The sequence below is a fragment of the Microtus pennsylvanicus genome, chromosome 21, assembly GCF_037038515.1.
Source record: "Microtus pennsylvanicus isolate mMicPen1 chromosome 21, mMicPen1.hap1, whole genome shotgun sequence".
Taxonomy (NCBI): domain Eukaryota; kingdom Metazoa; phylum Chordata; class Mammalia; order Rodentia; family Cricetidae; genus Microtus; species Microtus pennsylvanicus.
The window spans coordinates 13,188,500-13,204,811 of NC_134599.1; the positions used below are offsets into that span (position 1 = coordinate 13,188,500).

General features: G+C 41.0%; 1 protein-coding gene across 6 annotated transcripts in view; it reads right to left on the bottom strand.

Annotated features, from left to right (window-relative positions):
* Positions 1-16,312, bottom strand: part of LOC142839135 (intraflagellar transport protein 172 homolog) — a 70,709-nt gene that overhangs the window by 5,731 nt on the left and 48,666 nt on the right. The window contains exon 3 of one of the 6 annotated variants that reach the window (XR_012908698.1): positions 10,312-10,434. The exons of the other annotated variants lie outside the window; for them this stretch is intronic. The gene's annotated coding sequence lies outside the window, so the exon portion shown is untranslated. The remainder of the gene's footprint in view (positions 1-10,311; positions 10,435-16,312) is intronic. 6 annotated transcript variants of the gene reach the window in all.

The window sequence follows — 16,312 nt, forward strand, 5'->3', positions numbered from 1 at the left end:
CTATGAATAGACAGCCTCGGCTAACTAACCGCTGTTAGGTCTCTTCTAGTCCCTTACAGATTCAAATGTCAAATATGGCTTTAAAAACCAGAATGCGATTTTATTCATTTGGGGGGGGGGTGTTTTTTGTTTTTGTTTTTTGGCAGAAGTGGCTTCTCTGTGTAGCTCAAGCTGTTCCAGAACTTGCTCTATAGGCCAGAGATTCACCTGTCTCTGCCGCCCGAGTGTTGGAATTAAAGGTGTGCGCCACCACTGCCTGACTCCCTACTTCTTCCTTAACCAAAATTTTTGCTTCCTACCTCCCTTTGCCAGTAGTGGGCACATCTGAGCCCTTCCCCTTGATCCTCATGTGAGATAGATGTAATGGGTTGGCGCAATGGCCATAACCTATAGTGAAATGGTTACTTTAGAATTTAATAAAAGCATAGAATTGAGTAAAGTACAGAAATTGTACTTCAAGAGCATCTTTTTCTAAAACAGATTAAAAAACAAAAGAAAGGAAAAAAAAGACTGGAGCCAGGCGGTGGTGGCTCACACCTTGAATCCCAGCACTTGGGTGGCAGAGGCAGGCAGATCTCTGCGAGTTCGAGGCCAGCCTGGTCTACAGAGCAAAGGACAGCAAAGGCTATGCAAAGAAACCCTGTATCAAAAAACAAACAATAAGAACACTTAGGTTACCAAGTTTAGAGTTTCTACAGCGGCATTTCTGAAGAGTGGCTTCTTGGATCTTTAATATTATAACTGGCAAGGATCTAAATTAATTCAAGAAGATAATAAAAATGAAGAAACCTTGGGCTGGAGATATGGCTCAGTGGTTAAGAAGCACTGGCTGCTCTTCCAGAGGTCCCGAGTTCAATTCCCAGCAATCACATGGTGGCTCACAACCACCTGTAATGATATCTGGTGCCCTCTTTTGGCCTGCAGGCATACATGGAGGCAGAATGTATATATACTAATAAATAAATAAATATTTTTAAAAAATGAAGAAACCTTTTAAGTTGATATTTATTTATTTAATCGGTTTTTTCAGACAGAGTCTCTCTATATAGCCCTGGCTGTCCTCAAACTTAGAGATCTGCCAGTTTGTGCCTCCCGAGTGTCAGGAAAAGGTGTATGTATCTGTCAATAATTAGATACCGGCTAGGACATTTATTTTTAAAATTCTAATTATTTATAAGTATATAAAAGATAATGTAGTTCATCTAAAACATTACATAATTCTTAACTTTTGAGTGTGTTAGGTTAAAAAATTAGGCTCCTATGTTTGTTAGGCTAATTTTTAAATATTTGCAGTTATATCAAAGGTTGTGGTATTAAAAATAAAAACATAAATTAATTTCTTTGTTCCTTAGTTTCCTTATTTGTTACACAGCGATAACAGCAAGAGTGTATTTTTAGAAGGCTGTGGTGAGGAAAGAATGCATTTTATAAAGCACTTAAGGCCTCACCATCAGAGCTGGAGAGATGGCTCAGTGGTTAAGAGCATTGGCCAGTCTTCCAGAGGACTTGAGTTCAATTCCCAGTACCCACATGGCAGCTCACAACTGTCTGTAACTCCAAGATTTGACACTGACATACATGCAGACAAAACACCAATGCAAATAAAATAAAAATAAATTATTTAAAAAGACCTATCAGGCATTGTCATAGGTTTATTAAATAAAGCATGAACTTTATTTAGTCGTAGACTTTCTTGTCCTGGCTCTACCAATTGCTGACTGTATGCTACGGAGCAAGTTATTTAACCTCTCTGAGGTTCACTTACTTCATTGATAAAAATGGGAGTGCTAACTACCCCGAAGATTGTTTTGAGATTCAATATTATATATGTAAAATCTTTACCACATAGTAAGCAGCTGGAAAGTGATAGCCATTTAAGACATTGAGATAAGGAAAAGATTACTATGCCGACTTCATGAAATTCAAAACATCAATGAGTTTTAATTCAAAACCTTTAGCTTCAGTTATCAACGACCCACAGTAAGTGAGAATTAGAATAATACTAAAATGAGAGCCAGAGAGGCAACAGTAGTGGCTTAACCTAGTGATTTTTCTAAAATGTTCTAAAATTTCTAAAATTTCAGAGCTATATTGGGGGCCTAGGAAGGACAAGGGAAGGCAGCAGCGGAGGAGCTCAGTTCTAGGGGTGTATATATAAGGTGTATAATTTTGTTTGATAAGAACTCTTGCTAGGAAAATAAAATATTACTAGATTAGTTTACTCAGCAAATGGTGGTGGTGTGGCTTTACCAAGCAAGTGCTGTACCACTGAGCCACCTCACAAATCTCTATGTAAGTTTCTTAAATTTTATGTGTGTATCTATATACACATATATAGATAAAATGTAATCAATCTATAAAATAAATACATATAAAATATATACACCCATGAAGATGGGAAGGACAGAAACTATGATTCATATAACTCAGGATGGCTTTGAACACACATATGGCTAAGGATGACCCTATTCTTGGATTTCTGGTCTCCTTGTCCACCTTCTAAGTGATGGGTTTACAGGTATATACTGCTATATCCTTCCTTTAAGTTTTCAACTAAAACTATTAATAAAGTTCCATACATAAAAGAAAACTAGAAGCAAATGAGAATGTTAATTGTACAAAACTTCCTAAGGTGAGGAAGTAGAATATTAGATAACTATTACAATTGTATTTTTGGGGGATTGAACCCAGTGCTTCATGCAAATTAAACAGACATACTACTGAACGAGACTCCTCAAGAATCTCTTTCCTTCTTTCTTTCCTTTTTTTCTTTCTTTCTTTCTTCCTTCCTTCCTTTCTTTCTTTCTTTCTTTCTTTCATTCTTTCTTTCTTTTTTTTGAGACAGGGTTTCTCTGTGTAGTGTTGGAGCTGTCCTGGAATTCGCTCTGTAGACCAGGCTGGCCTCAAACTCACAGAGATCCACCTGCCTCTGCCTCCCAATGCTGGGATTAAAAGTGTGCGCCACCACCACCCAGTTTATTTCTTTTGTTTTTAGTGAATGTCTTGTCCTCAGCTCTTTTTCATGTCTAGAATATTCTCTTCTTTTGTCCTAGTATGACTTTTGATCTGTGTGTCCTCAGAGAAGCTAGGCACCCTCTCTGTGCTTCATTGGTCCCCTACCTGTGTGTCCTCGGAGAAGCTAGGCACCCTCTCTGTGCTTCATTGGTCCCCTATCTGCTACTTCCTAGCTGAGAGGTAATTCACGTGTGGTGATGAGAGCCATGACTGATAGGCTCTCAAAGACTGTGAGGGTTGTTTTCGCCTTGAATCTTTACGACATTTAACATAAGTTTTTTACACTGGGTGACATGATGCCATTTTCATGCGAGGATGTAATGTACTTTAAAGCATATTCCCCACATCTTGCTGCCCTCACTCTTTTGTGCCTTACCCTCCCTTTTAGTTTCCTTTATTCTTTTGCTGCTTTTACTTTCTTTTTAAAACCCATTTAACTTATTATTAGTTATTATTTGAGACAGTGTCTCTTTATGTAGACTGACGGCCTCAGAGTCACAGAAATCCACCTGCCTCTGCCTCCCATGTACTGGCACTAAAGTTGCGCACCACTATGCTCAGCATAGTCATAGTGGTGTTATGTCATGTCAGCTGTACATATATGGTTTGATACATCTCTATAAAAATGTAAGATGCACAAAATAGAGAAAAATGTGGTATTGGTGTTTTTGAGGTCTACAGAATAGTAAGACAAGAAACGAAAGTAAAAAAGATAAAAGTATGAAAAGAAGTCAAAGTATCCTTATTTTTAGATGATCTAGTTTCCTACATACAGTTCACAATCCCAAGATTCCACCAGAAAACCCTTAGAGCTTATAAACACTTTCAGCAATTTGTCAGTATATATAGAAAAATCAGTAGTCTTCCTATATACCAATAACAAACATGTTGAGCAAGAAACCAGAAAGACAATCTTATTCACAACTTCCTCAAAACAAACAAACCTTGGAGGGGCTAGAGAGATGGCTTAGTGGTTAAGAGTAGTGACTGCTCTTCTAGAGGAACTAGGTTCAATTCCCAGCAGCTCAGAACTGTCTATAACTCCAGTTCCAGAAGACCTGAAACCCTCACACAGACATACATACAGGCAAAACACCAATGTACATGAAATAAATAATTTAGAAAAACCTTGGAATAAACTTAACCAAGAAGATAAAAGACCTATACAATTAAAATTTTTCTAAGCTTTAAGCATCATTTCTATGTGGTGATTCTCCTTAGCTTCTTTTTACCCAGTTATTACCCTAAATTCCTATGTTTAAATACCAAATTCCTTAACTTTTCAATAAACCAGTTTGACTCCAGAGCTAGTTCCAGGACAGGCTCCAAAACCACAGAGAAACCCTGTCTCGAAAAACCAAAAAAAAAAAAAAAAAAAAAAAAACCAAATAAATAGAATAAAAGGTTCTTGCTTTTTATGAAATCCTATTTATCAGTCTTTCCTTTCATGGTTAGTATTTTTTTCGATGTTTAAGAATCTTTGATGGCTTTGAAGTTATGAATATATTCTGATTTCTTATCCACAAGCTTTGTCATCTAGGACTCTAATCCACTCCAAGTGAATTATCATAGGATATGAAGTAGAGACCAAAGCTCTTTTATAAGATTAGATAATGTAAGAATATTATTGACTGAAGCCAGGAGTGCTGGTTCATGGTTGTTGTAATCCTAGTACTTGAGAGGCCGAATCACTGTGGGTTTGAGGGCAGCCTGGGCTACAGACTGAGAACCTCTCTCAGAAAACAGAAGGAAGAAGAGAAGAAGAGAGGGAGGAAGAATGAAAGGAGAGAGAAAGGAAGGAAAAGAGGGAGAGAGGAAGAAAGGAATACAAGGGGCTGGAGAGATGGCTCAGCAGTTAAGAGTACTTGTTTCTCCTCTAGAGGACCGGGTTCAATTCCCAGCACCCACATGGAAGCTCACAACAACTGTCTGTAACTCCAAGATCTAACATCCTACATACATGTAGGCAAATCATCAATACATATGAAATAAAAATAAGTAAAATATATAAATATATATGAAAGGAATGCAAAATTTCCAAGACAGAATCATGGATGTAAAAGACTCTCCAGGACTGGGTATATAGCTCAACAGTAGAGTACTTGCTTAGCAGGTTTGATATCCTGGACCACAAAGGACCATCCAGCTTCTCCTCTATTGAGCATGTGTGATACTGTATGTAGACTCTAAGCTCTCTCCCATCAGTTTGTCTATTCCCATGCCAATGCCACACTGTCTTCATCTTGTTTTAACTCTTTAAATCTGAGTGTATGATCTGCCAGTTTTGGTCTTTGTCTTGGATATTTTAGATCTTTTTCATTTCCACACACATTTCAGAGTCAGCTTGTCGGTTTTGGCCGCCTCTCAAACAACACGAAGGTAGTAGAAATTTCACTAGACATATATTGAATTGAGGCTGCAGAGATGGCTTAGTGGCTAAGAGCACATACCATTCTTGTCAAGAACCCAAGTTCGGTTCCCAGCATCCATATTAGGCATCTCACAGCTACGAGTCACTCCAACTCTAGGACATCTGGCAATTTCTTCTGGACTGCTAAAGAACCTGCCACTCACGCATACAAACAGCCACATGGAGACACACACACACACACACACACACACACACACACACACACACACACATAATTAAAATATGATAAACCCTTTGAAGATAATTAAACTCTAAAGTATATTTAAAAGAAATGTATTAAGTCTGTAGAGAAATTTTGAGAGGGTGGATTTTTCTTGTTTATTTCCCTTAGTTTTTTTTTTATTAAAAAAAATCTCACATAGCCTTGGATGGCTCCCAACTTAATTAATATGTAAGAAAGAATGATCTTCATGGATCTCCTGTCTCCACTTCTCAAGTGCTATGCTAGAACTCCTTATACAGACCAGGCTGGCCTCAAACTCATAGAGATCCACCTGCCTCTGCCTCCCACGTACTGGAATTAAAGGTGCGCACCACCACACCCATCTCTAGATGGACTTCTTGATACTGTATCTTCCAGTTCTTCTACTGAATGTGATGTCTTCTTTAACCATGGTCTGCTTTCCTCACTCTATAGTGTTAATGTATGCATAACTATGCCACTAAATATTCTCCTAGAACATGACATTTAATGAATTCACAGTGTCTACTATTTGGAAATACCACAAATTAAGTTCCACCCAAGCACTGGGCATTCGTTTCTAATATGTTGTTCTTATGAGAAATTTGGAAATAGTCAACATTATACATTATCTTTCCTTCTTTGTATTTTTGAGACAGGCTCTCTCACTGAATCTAAAGCTCATCCATCTAGTTAGGCTGCCAGCCAATGAACTCCAAGGGCTCCATCCATCTCTGGCCCCTTAGCCCAGCACTGCAGTTACAGATACACACCACAGTGCCGAAGTTTTCATGTGGGAGATGGAGCTCCAAACTCAAGAACTTACGCTTGTGCAGCTGACACTTTGCTTCTGAGCCATCTCACCAACCCCTACAAGAAGAGACTTCTGAGAAGAAAAGACAAAACCTCCCACCCACCCACCCACCTACCCAGAGAGAGAGAGAGAGAGAGAGAGAGAGAGAGAGAGAGAGAGAGAGAGAGAGAGAGAATTCTTGGTCTACAGAATATGTTAAGCTATTTTAATCATGTGGGTTTTTTTCTCATTTTTTGACTAAACATATTATATATTTTTTGTGAATCAGACAAATTCTATTCTATGTAGAAAATTCAAGATTCCTAAAAGCAAAAGGCTAAATATTTCACTCAATCCAGGTATGGGAGAAACTTTCTTTTTAAAAATTACTATTAAAAATGATGGTTTTGGCTGGGTGGTGGTGGCACTCGCCTTTAATCCCAGCACTAGGGAGGCAGAGCTAGGTGGATTTCTGTGAGTTTGAGGCCAGTCTGATCTACAAAGTGAATTCCAGGACAGCCAGAGCTAAACAGTGGAACTCTGTCTAAAAAAAACAAAACAAAAACAAAACAAAAACAAAAAAAATGATTTTGCAGTGTTTTCTCAGACTCTTGATTCTCTCATCTATACATGAAATAAGGATCCAGATGTGATTGTTGAAAAGTTCCTGCACCCCGATAAGCCTCTCTGCCAATGCAGCAATCCAAATCAGACCAAATCAAACTAAATTAGAAAAAGCCCAGGTTTAATGAACAAAACACTCCTGATGATTTTCCAGTCCCCCAGAGAGGAGACAGAAAAGAGAGACTGGAAAATCACATGTCTGTTTTCTGGTGGGTAGTTTAAATACACAGTGGGAGTGGTCTTGAGCATCTCTGGGGAGGGGTCATCATTTGGCAGATTTTCTGAGATGTGGCAGGGTTTAGAGAGAGATGGGGAAGGGGCTTGGGGTAGGGTTTCCACCAGAACACCCCAGACTCTGGGTATATGGATGCCAGGGGCTCGGGGTAGGGTTTCCACCAGAACACCCCAGACTCTGGGTATATGGATGCCAGGGGCTCGGGTGGAGCTTCCACCAGAACAGTGGTGCACACCTGTGATCCCATCACTCTGGAGGCAAAGACAGGAGACTTGCCAGTAGCAGGTTAGTCTAGGCTATATTGTGAGTTTAAGGCCAACCTGATCTGCATATTGAATCCCCATATCAAAATAAAACAAAAACCAAGGGTTGTAGATGTAGTTCCATGATAAAAAGCACATCTAGGACTCTGGGTTCAATCCTCAGCACCCCAAAAGGTAAACAAGTAAATGAGGAGCTTGACAGTAAAATCCCTCCAACTTCTAACACTTCATTATTTCACTCACTAAGTTCACGGGGTCAAAACAGATGAACGAAAACAACCAAAAGCATATATAAGGAAAACATAGAATGAAGGAAGCTACATATGCTAAACATAAACAATAGGAGCTGCCCAGCTGTGATGGCGAACATTGGTTGTCAGCTTGACAGAACCTATGGTTACCTAGGAGACAGGCCTCTGAGACAGAGTTAACTAGATAAGTTAATTAAGGTAAGACCTATGTAAATGATCTATTATTTTATGGACGGGGGCGCTGAGCTGAATAAGAAGGAGGAAGTAAATTGAGCCCCAGCATTCATCTCCCTCTTCATCCTGATTGCAGATACAATGTAAACAGTGGCCTCAAGTTCCTGCCGTCGTAATTTTTCTATCATAGCGGACTGCACCCTGAACTGAGAGCAAAATCCAACCTTCCTTCTTTAATTGCCACTATTAGGCATTCCGTTGCAGCAATTAGAAAAGGAACACACCACCCAAAATATGAAAACTGGCACAAATATATAGATTTAAGCATGAATATCAATACCCAGTTATCTTCCTTAAGTAATCACTAGATGTGAACAAGAAGATCATAAATTATAAATACAGTAAAGCTCATTAAAATAGAAAAGAAACATGCCATCAGCCTGTCACTATATACCTGTTAAACTAGCAAAAATAAATAGAAAAGATTAAAACACCAGTAGTGGCTAGATGGTGGAGAAATACACCATTTCATGGTTGTGAAGCATTCAGTTACACAAAACATCATTTTAAAAGTAATTTCCTAGAGTTGAGCATGGAAGTTGTCACTGGATGAAGTTTCCTGGGGAACAAGCTATGAATATGTCCAAAGGAGCTATGAAATTACTTCTGTTGTTAAATAATGATTCCTAGACAGGTATATGCTAGCTCATGACTGTAATCCCAACATTTGAGAGATGGAGGCAGAAGGACCAAGAATTGCAGGTCAGGCTAGTCTAATAAGACCCCATTTTAGCAATTCAAACACATACAGTAATGGTTATTCTAAAGAAATAATATAGAACTTGGTGGCTGTAGAAGAAGCAGTGGGCTGCGTTCCTGCCACCCAGCTCCCGGCCACCTGGCTAGCTTATGCCCCAAAATAACAACACACAAACTGTATTCATATAAACACTGCCTGGCCCATTATATCTAGCCTCTTCTTGGCTAACTCTCAGATCTTGCTTAACCCATTTCTAATAATCTGTGTAGCACCACAAGTGGTGTCTTACCAAGAAGATTCTAGCGTATGTCCATCTTGGGCTGGAGCTTCATGCGTCTGACCAGAGAGGAGAGGCATGGCATCTGGCTCACTTCCCTTCTTCCCAGCATTCTGTTCTGTCTACTCCGCCTACCTAAGGGCTGGCCTATCAAATGGGCCAAGGCAGTTTCTTTATTAACCAATGAAATCAACAGATTGACATATGACCTTCCCACATCAGGCCACAATGGCGCCATGCTTTTGATCCCAGGACTTGGGAGGCAGAGGCCAGTGAATCTCTGTGAGTTCAAGGTCAACCTAGTCTACAAGAGCTAGTTCCAAGATAGCGCTCCAAAGCTATACAGAAAAAAAAACAAATAACAAAAAAGAGGAAAAAGAAATAATGTAGATGGAAAAAAATACTTTATAGAATTTGTACAGTTTTTTGTTTGCCCAGATATTGAAATAAAAGAATAAAATAACAGCTAAACAGAAAAATAAAGTCATTAATAGAAAATTCATCTATGTCGTCATTCACTAAACATTCACGTGCCTTCTATCAAAAGAAAATGAATTTTGTTTGTTTAAGACAGAGGCTCACTAGGTAGCCCAGGCTAGCCTCAAAGGCACAATTCTCTTACCTCAGCCTCTCCAGTGTTAAAACTGCAAGCATATACCACCTTGCTTGTCTAAGAGATTTTTTTAAAAGAAAAAAGAAAAAGAAAAGAGGAGAAGGGAGAGAAAGAGAGAAACACACACATGAGAGAGAGAGAGAGAGAGAGAGAGAGAGAGAGAGAGAGAGAGAAAGAAAGCGAGTATGAGAGAGAGAGAGAGCGCACACTAGAGTTATATAATTTCATTCATCTTTAAATTTAAACTCAGGGAGATAATATAAAATTTATAGACAGTGAATCCTTTAGGACTTAAGATGTCTAGGTTATTATGGAAGTGTTTTGGAAGGGATTCACTCTTAATACATAACCCTGAGGGGTGGGCATTATGACGATTATCCAGGAAACATGGCAATGAAATAGCCAGCTCGAAGTGAGTGTTCTAACACAGGGAAGCACCATCGGTTGTTCAACTCCTAATCATCTGGCCCAGTTGTTAAAGGTCAGCTTGGAGGTCACGTGGCTCCAAAGCTTGCGCCCTGGACTTCCACACCAACTGTCTTGCTCACTTTTTATAGGAATCAAGGGCAAGGAAGTTACAGTGGGTACAAAGTACCACGGGAGCACGAAGCATAAAACTGTGGGTTTGGCAGGGGTAGAGAACAGAGGGCAGGGCCAGAGGGAGAACAAAGATGCAGAAAAGGCAAAGACACACCTTGGATTGGGCAAGGTCTAGTACCCAGCGAGGTATTCAGATGTTATCCTGAGGACAAAGGGCAGCAGCTGAAGGATGTGAGCTGGTAAGTGGTGCAATTGTGTTATTCCGGTGAAGTGGGAGCTGGAGGATGAAGGAGGAAAAGCAGGTTGGAGTAGTGTTAGTGCTGAAGATGAATTGATAGCCTCCCTCTCCTGCCAGCGAAGAAACCTGAGGAGGAAAAGGCTCTGCTCTATCCGCAGCACAGAGGAGACACACAATAACTACACAGTAAGAGCACAAAGCACAGATCGTTTCCTGTGTCAAATAGCATCAGGTTTCCACTCTCTTGCCTCACAGTTCAGGTCCTTCAGGACTACCTTATTAATTATCCCACCACACAACACAGTCTCCCCACCCTTGTATAAACTTCCCCCAGGGCAGTGAAGCCCCGAATGAGTCTCTTTAACAAGTTCTGCTGTGTTTCCTTCTGTTTGGTTTTTGAGCTCTATATCAGTGAAAAGTGGGGGAGGGAGAGGAGAGTGTTGTAAGGGGCAATGTTTCAAAATACAACTTTGATTATTCTGGGGAAAAGTTCCTAAGTAATTTTTTTTTTGTTTTTGAAACAGGGTCTCAGTTTGCAGTCTGGCTTTGAACCCACCTCATAGGCCTGCTGGCCTTGAACTCAAGATCCACCCAGTTCTGCCTCCCAAATGCTGGGACTGTAGATGTGAATCATAGCTGGCTCCCCAAAGTGATTCTACAACAACAAACACATCAGCCCATTTTAACTGCAAGTCACTGATGTAAATCACCCAATGCTTCAAAACCTAGGTCAAATCCTTTTTCAGCATTGACATTCCAAAGGCTTGCATGACCTCTCTGGAATTCTGAAAAAGTTTAGGAACCAGCCCACACCTCCAGAAAGTTGTGCTGGACTTGCATAAAATGAAGGTTTTTGGGTGTTTTTTTTTCCCTTTGGTTTTTTTCCCCCAAGACAATGGTTCCTCTTTGTAATAGCCCTGGCTGTCCTGGAACTCACTTTGTAAACCAGGCTGGCTTCGAACTCACAGAAATCTTCCTGCCTCTGCCTTCCAAGTTCTAGGATTAAAAGTGTGTTCCACTACACCAGGCTAGATGAGGTTTTCTTTCTTTCTTTCCTTCATTTTTTCCTTTCTTCCTTTTTTCCATCCATCCATCCTTCCTTCTTTATTTCTTTCTTTCCTTATTAGTTTTCTTTCTTGTTTGTTTGATTGATTTGAGACCGGGTCTCACCATGAAGCCCTGGCTGTCCTGGAACTCACTCTGTAGACCAGGCTGGTCTCAAACCCACAAAGATCCTCTTACTTCTGCCTCCCAAGTGTTGGGATTAAAGGCGTGTGCCACTAGGCCCTGCAAGATAAAGATTTCTTGTACAGAAATGTTGATAATGTTGACCTGACCAAGCAACTATAGGAAAGGGCAGGGGACTCCCTGTCCTTCTCCTAGTAGAGGCTGGGAATCACTTCCCACAGTTCACTTCCTAGAATCCTTCCTCCATGGCTTAAATTGCCTGCATTCCTTCCTGTTGAGTCCATCAACACAACTGGCTACATCTACTGCCCCAGGCCCCTACACTTCTTCCCTCTTCCTCTTCATATCGAATCTAGTCCTAGGCAGCTAGAGGCAAGTTAAAGCCTCCTAGCCTTCCTTTCTGTCGCGGGGAAAGAAGAGCTACTTACTGCAAGCATTCTCAGAGTGGGCTGAACGCACACCCCTCACAGTTCCCAGCACTCCATGAAACTGGGCGTGGTGGTGCATACCTGTAATCCTAGTACTCCAAAGGTAAGGGCAAGAGGCTGGTTCAATGTCATCCTTGGCTGTATAGCAAGTTTAGGGGCAGCTTGAACTACAGGAGGCCTTGTTTTAAAACAAAACGTGTGCCATCCATCTCCAGCTGCAGGCCCTTTCAACAAAAAAGCAGTATCTATGGTATAGGCACTTGGACACAGAGCATCGCTGAGGGCTGACCGTGGTGCTAGAGTTCGGGGTTGCTCACCACAGTCTGTAGGTGGTTTGTGTAAGCTTGCAATGGAAAGGCGGTTTGTGAGCAAGGGAGATGTCATCCTCTGGGCTGCTGGTGCTGTTCGACACATGGGGACACAACAGCAAAGCATGGTAATTGCTGTTCTGGTTGCCCTGGAAAATAAAATAAGGAATGTAGGTGGGCAAGGAATGTCAGGTTCTAAGATCTCATAGTAGGAAGAAGAGTGGCTGAAAAAAGGAATTTCTTGCATAGCATGGTATCTCTCAAGTAAAAATCTGGGAGTGGCAGAGAAGAATAGAAATGGCAAGGTCCAGATATGTGTTCCAGCTTCAGGATTCCGTCAACAAGATTAAGCTTTATAGATCTCAGCTCCTAATTAAAAGTAATTTAATCCCAACACTCAGGAGGCAGAGGCAGGAGGATCTCTGTGAGTTTGAGGCCAGCCTAGCATACAGAGTGAGTTCCAGGACAGACTCCAAAGCTATAGAGAAACCCTGTTTCAGAAAAAAGGAGAAAAAGTAATTGTGTCTTTTTTAAAGTTTCTAGAACAGTCTGTTCACTTCCTGTTTCCTTTTGCCCTTCCATCCCTACCCTTTGATTCAGAAGCCAGCTTCTTCCTAGCAACCAAACCACTAGACACCATGACTATGCTGAGCCCACCCTGCAGTAGGCTCAGAGTTATTGGAGCATCCCTGCCTTTGGGGCCAAGCTTTGGGTCAGGACCATCTGAAAGTTGGAAGAGAAAGTCCTTCATGCTTATCAGGGCAGTAGAAACCCTTGTGTAGGAAGATTTTTTTTGGGGGGGGGGAATTCAGGACCGCCAGCTCCCCCAAATAACCACACAGAGACTTACTATTAAGTGTAAATGCTCAGCCGATATCTTTGTCTTGTTACTAACTCATGAACCCATTAACCCATATTTTCTAATCTATGCTGTGCCGTGTGGCAGTACCTGTCTTCAGCACAGCATGTTTATCTGCTTCCTCTACATCTGGCTGGTGACTCTGACCTTTTTTTTTTCTTTTTTGTATGTATGTTTATATACTCTGCCCTTTTTCATTCCCAAGCTCTTTTTGTCTGAAAGTCCTGCCTAACCTCTACCGGCCTAATGATTGGCCATTTAGCCCTTTATTAAGCCAAAGAAAGCAACACATATTCACAGTATAAGAAAAGATTGTTCCACGGTGTCCCTGAAATGTGTTCTCTGCCATGCCAAATTAGAATCCTTGAGGAATGTTTTACATTGATGTTTCTTTCTTTTTTCTCTTCTTTCTTTTTTTTTAATTTTTTTTGAGACAGGTCCTGGAACTAGCTCTTGTAGACCAGGCTGGCCTTGACAGAGATCTGCCTGCCTCTGCCTCCCCGAGTGCTGGGATTAAAGGCGTGCACCACCACTGCCCAGCTCTACATTGATGTTTCAAAGACTGATGGTTGAAGTCCACACTGCTATGGTCACTTTTCTATAGTTATATTAAGGATCAGATAAGTTTTTGCAGACCAATCTGGAAATTTACCATTTGTACAGTCTGTGTTCCAAAACAATAGACCTTTTGGAGTTGAGGCAGTTCCTAAGTTGGAGTCAGTTTTCCACTGTTATTCTATGTGTGGGTTCCATCTGTGTCTTACACTCAAAGACTGGTCGGGTAGAAGACACTAACGAGAGTATTTTAGTGGTGGGAATCTTTTGTAGTTAATAACACCCAGAGTCAGAAGATGGATCTGGTTAAGGTTGTTCAGCTACTCTGGTCTTCCACCTTTAATCTGATTCCTTTCCTGCAACCCAGCTCATTTGTGTTCATTTTCCCATGCGGTCAATGACTTTTCCAAAGTACCTCCTTTTGTGCAAAATCAAATCCAGTTAATACTCACTCAGATTCAACACAATGCCCATCAAAATCCCAACAAAATTCTTCAAAGACCTTGAAAGAATGGTACTCAACTTCATTAGGAAAAGCAAAAAACCCAGGGTAGCCAAACCAATCCTATACAATAAAAGAACTTCTTGAGGCATCACAGTCCCTGACTTCAAACTCTACTACAGAGCTACAGTACTGAAAACAGCCTGGTATTGGCATAAGGACAGACAGGAGGACCAATGGAACTGAATAGAAGACCTGGATAAGAAATAATGAAAGAGAAATTTAGGAAAGCTTTCAGGTTAACCTCCAACTGAAAAGGCTAAAAGGCGAGAGAACAATTTTGGTTGTAAGAGACCAACTTGTGTTAGTAACCAAAGACTGCAAGTGTTTCATTTGAAACAAACTTTCATTTAGTATATTTTTTTCTCACCAAAAAGTAGCTATAAGTGAACTCTTGGTGTCCTGTTTGAAGGAGCAAGCTGTGAGAAAACTGAAAGAGAAACATTCTTACATATGTAGATAACAGAGTTTGTTGTAACAAACTCAGGCTGACCTAAATAGTACTGCCTCTGTAGTCTCTTTCCAAGAGAAAAAGAATGGGGGGGGGGGGAAGAAGGGAAAAAAAGGAATGGCCATTGACCCAACTCTTCAACCATTAAACACTCACCATTACTGGTGGCCACTCCTAACTTTAATTGCCCTGTAGTTGACAGTTCCCTGTGGCTAGTTAACCCCTTCTTTCACTAGGGATTTGTTTTCTTTTCAGTTTATTTTGAAGGATCAAGATTAAGTATAAAATGCTCCACTGAGCAGTGCAGTGGTGGTGCACGCCTTTAATCCCAGCACTCGGGAGGCAGAGGCAGGAGGATCTCTGTGAGTTCGAGACCAGCCTGGTCTACAAGAGCTAGTTCCAGGACAGGCTCCAAAACCACAGAGAAACCCTGTCTTGAAACCCCTCCCCCCAAAAAAAAGCTCCACTGAAAATCAACTTCCCCACGTGTAGTGTGTGTGCCTGTCTTCCCTTGGGGATGGGGGGAGGGGCAGGCTAAGAAGAAGTCTTTGACCAAGGTCAGGGAAAAGGCAGTTGGTTATATTTGCTTTAATTATTTAGGACTAAGCTTGGATAGTGTTTGTATGCTACAAGTACATATGTATGTATAAATGTAAGAAATGGGAAGTGTTTAAAATGACTGAAGACATGCTTCATGCCTAGTTTCATTTTCTATCTTTTAGTTTTTGTTCATTTGCTTGTTTTTTGAGATAGCTCTGGCTGTCTTGAAACTCGCTGTGTAGATCTGCCTGCCTCTGCCTTCTTAGTGCTGGGATTAAAGGTGTGAGCCACTATACTCGGCTTTAGTTGCTTTTCTATTGCTGTGGTAAGACACCATGATTATGGAAATTTATAGAAGAAAGTCTTTAATTTGGGGCTGACTGTTTCAGAGGGTTAGAGTCCATACTCATGGTGGAGAGCATGGCAGCAGGCAGGCATGGCACTGAAGCAGTAGCTTAGAGCTCTTAAGACAACCAGGATGCAGAGCAGATAGAGTGGCAAATAGCATGACCCTTCTAAAATCTCAAGCTCACCCCACTGACACACCTCCTTCAATGAGGCCATGCCTCCTAATCCTTCCCAAACAGTTCCACCAACTGAGGACCAAGTCTTCAAACACATGAGCCAATGGGAGCCATCGACATTCAAACCACCATAACTTGGGAAACTGATAGCTTTGCCAAGCTGGTTATTTCCTCATCTGTGCACTGAAATAAAATCTAAACTAAATCTTAAGAAAAATACCTTAAAGCTGGGTGGTGGTGGTGCATGCCTTTAATTCCAGCACTTGGGAGGCAGAGGCAGGTGGATTTCCGTGAGTTCGAGGCCAGCCTGGTCTACAAGAGCTAGTGACAGGACAGGCTCCAAAAGCTACATGGAGAAACCCTGTCTTGAAAAACCAAAAAAAGAAAAAAGAATAAGAAAAATACCTTGGCCCTAGGTCACCTATTGTAGTAATAGGGGCGACGGCGGGGCTGCATCCCCAGCACCCTGCCCACATGGCTAGCTTTACCCAAAATAATTACACACAAACTGTATTCATTTAAACACTGCTTTGGCCCATTTCTATCTAGCCTCTTCTAGGCT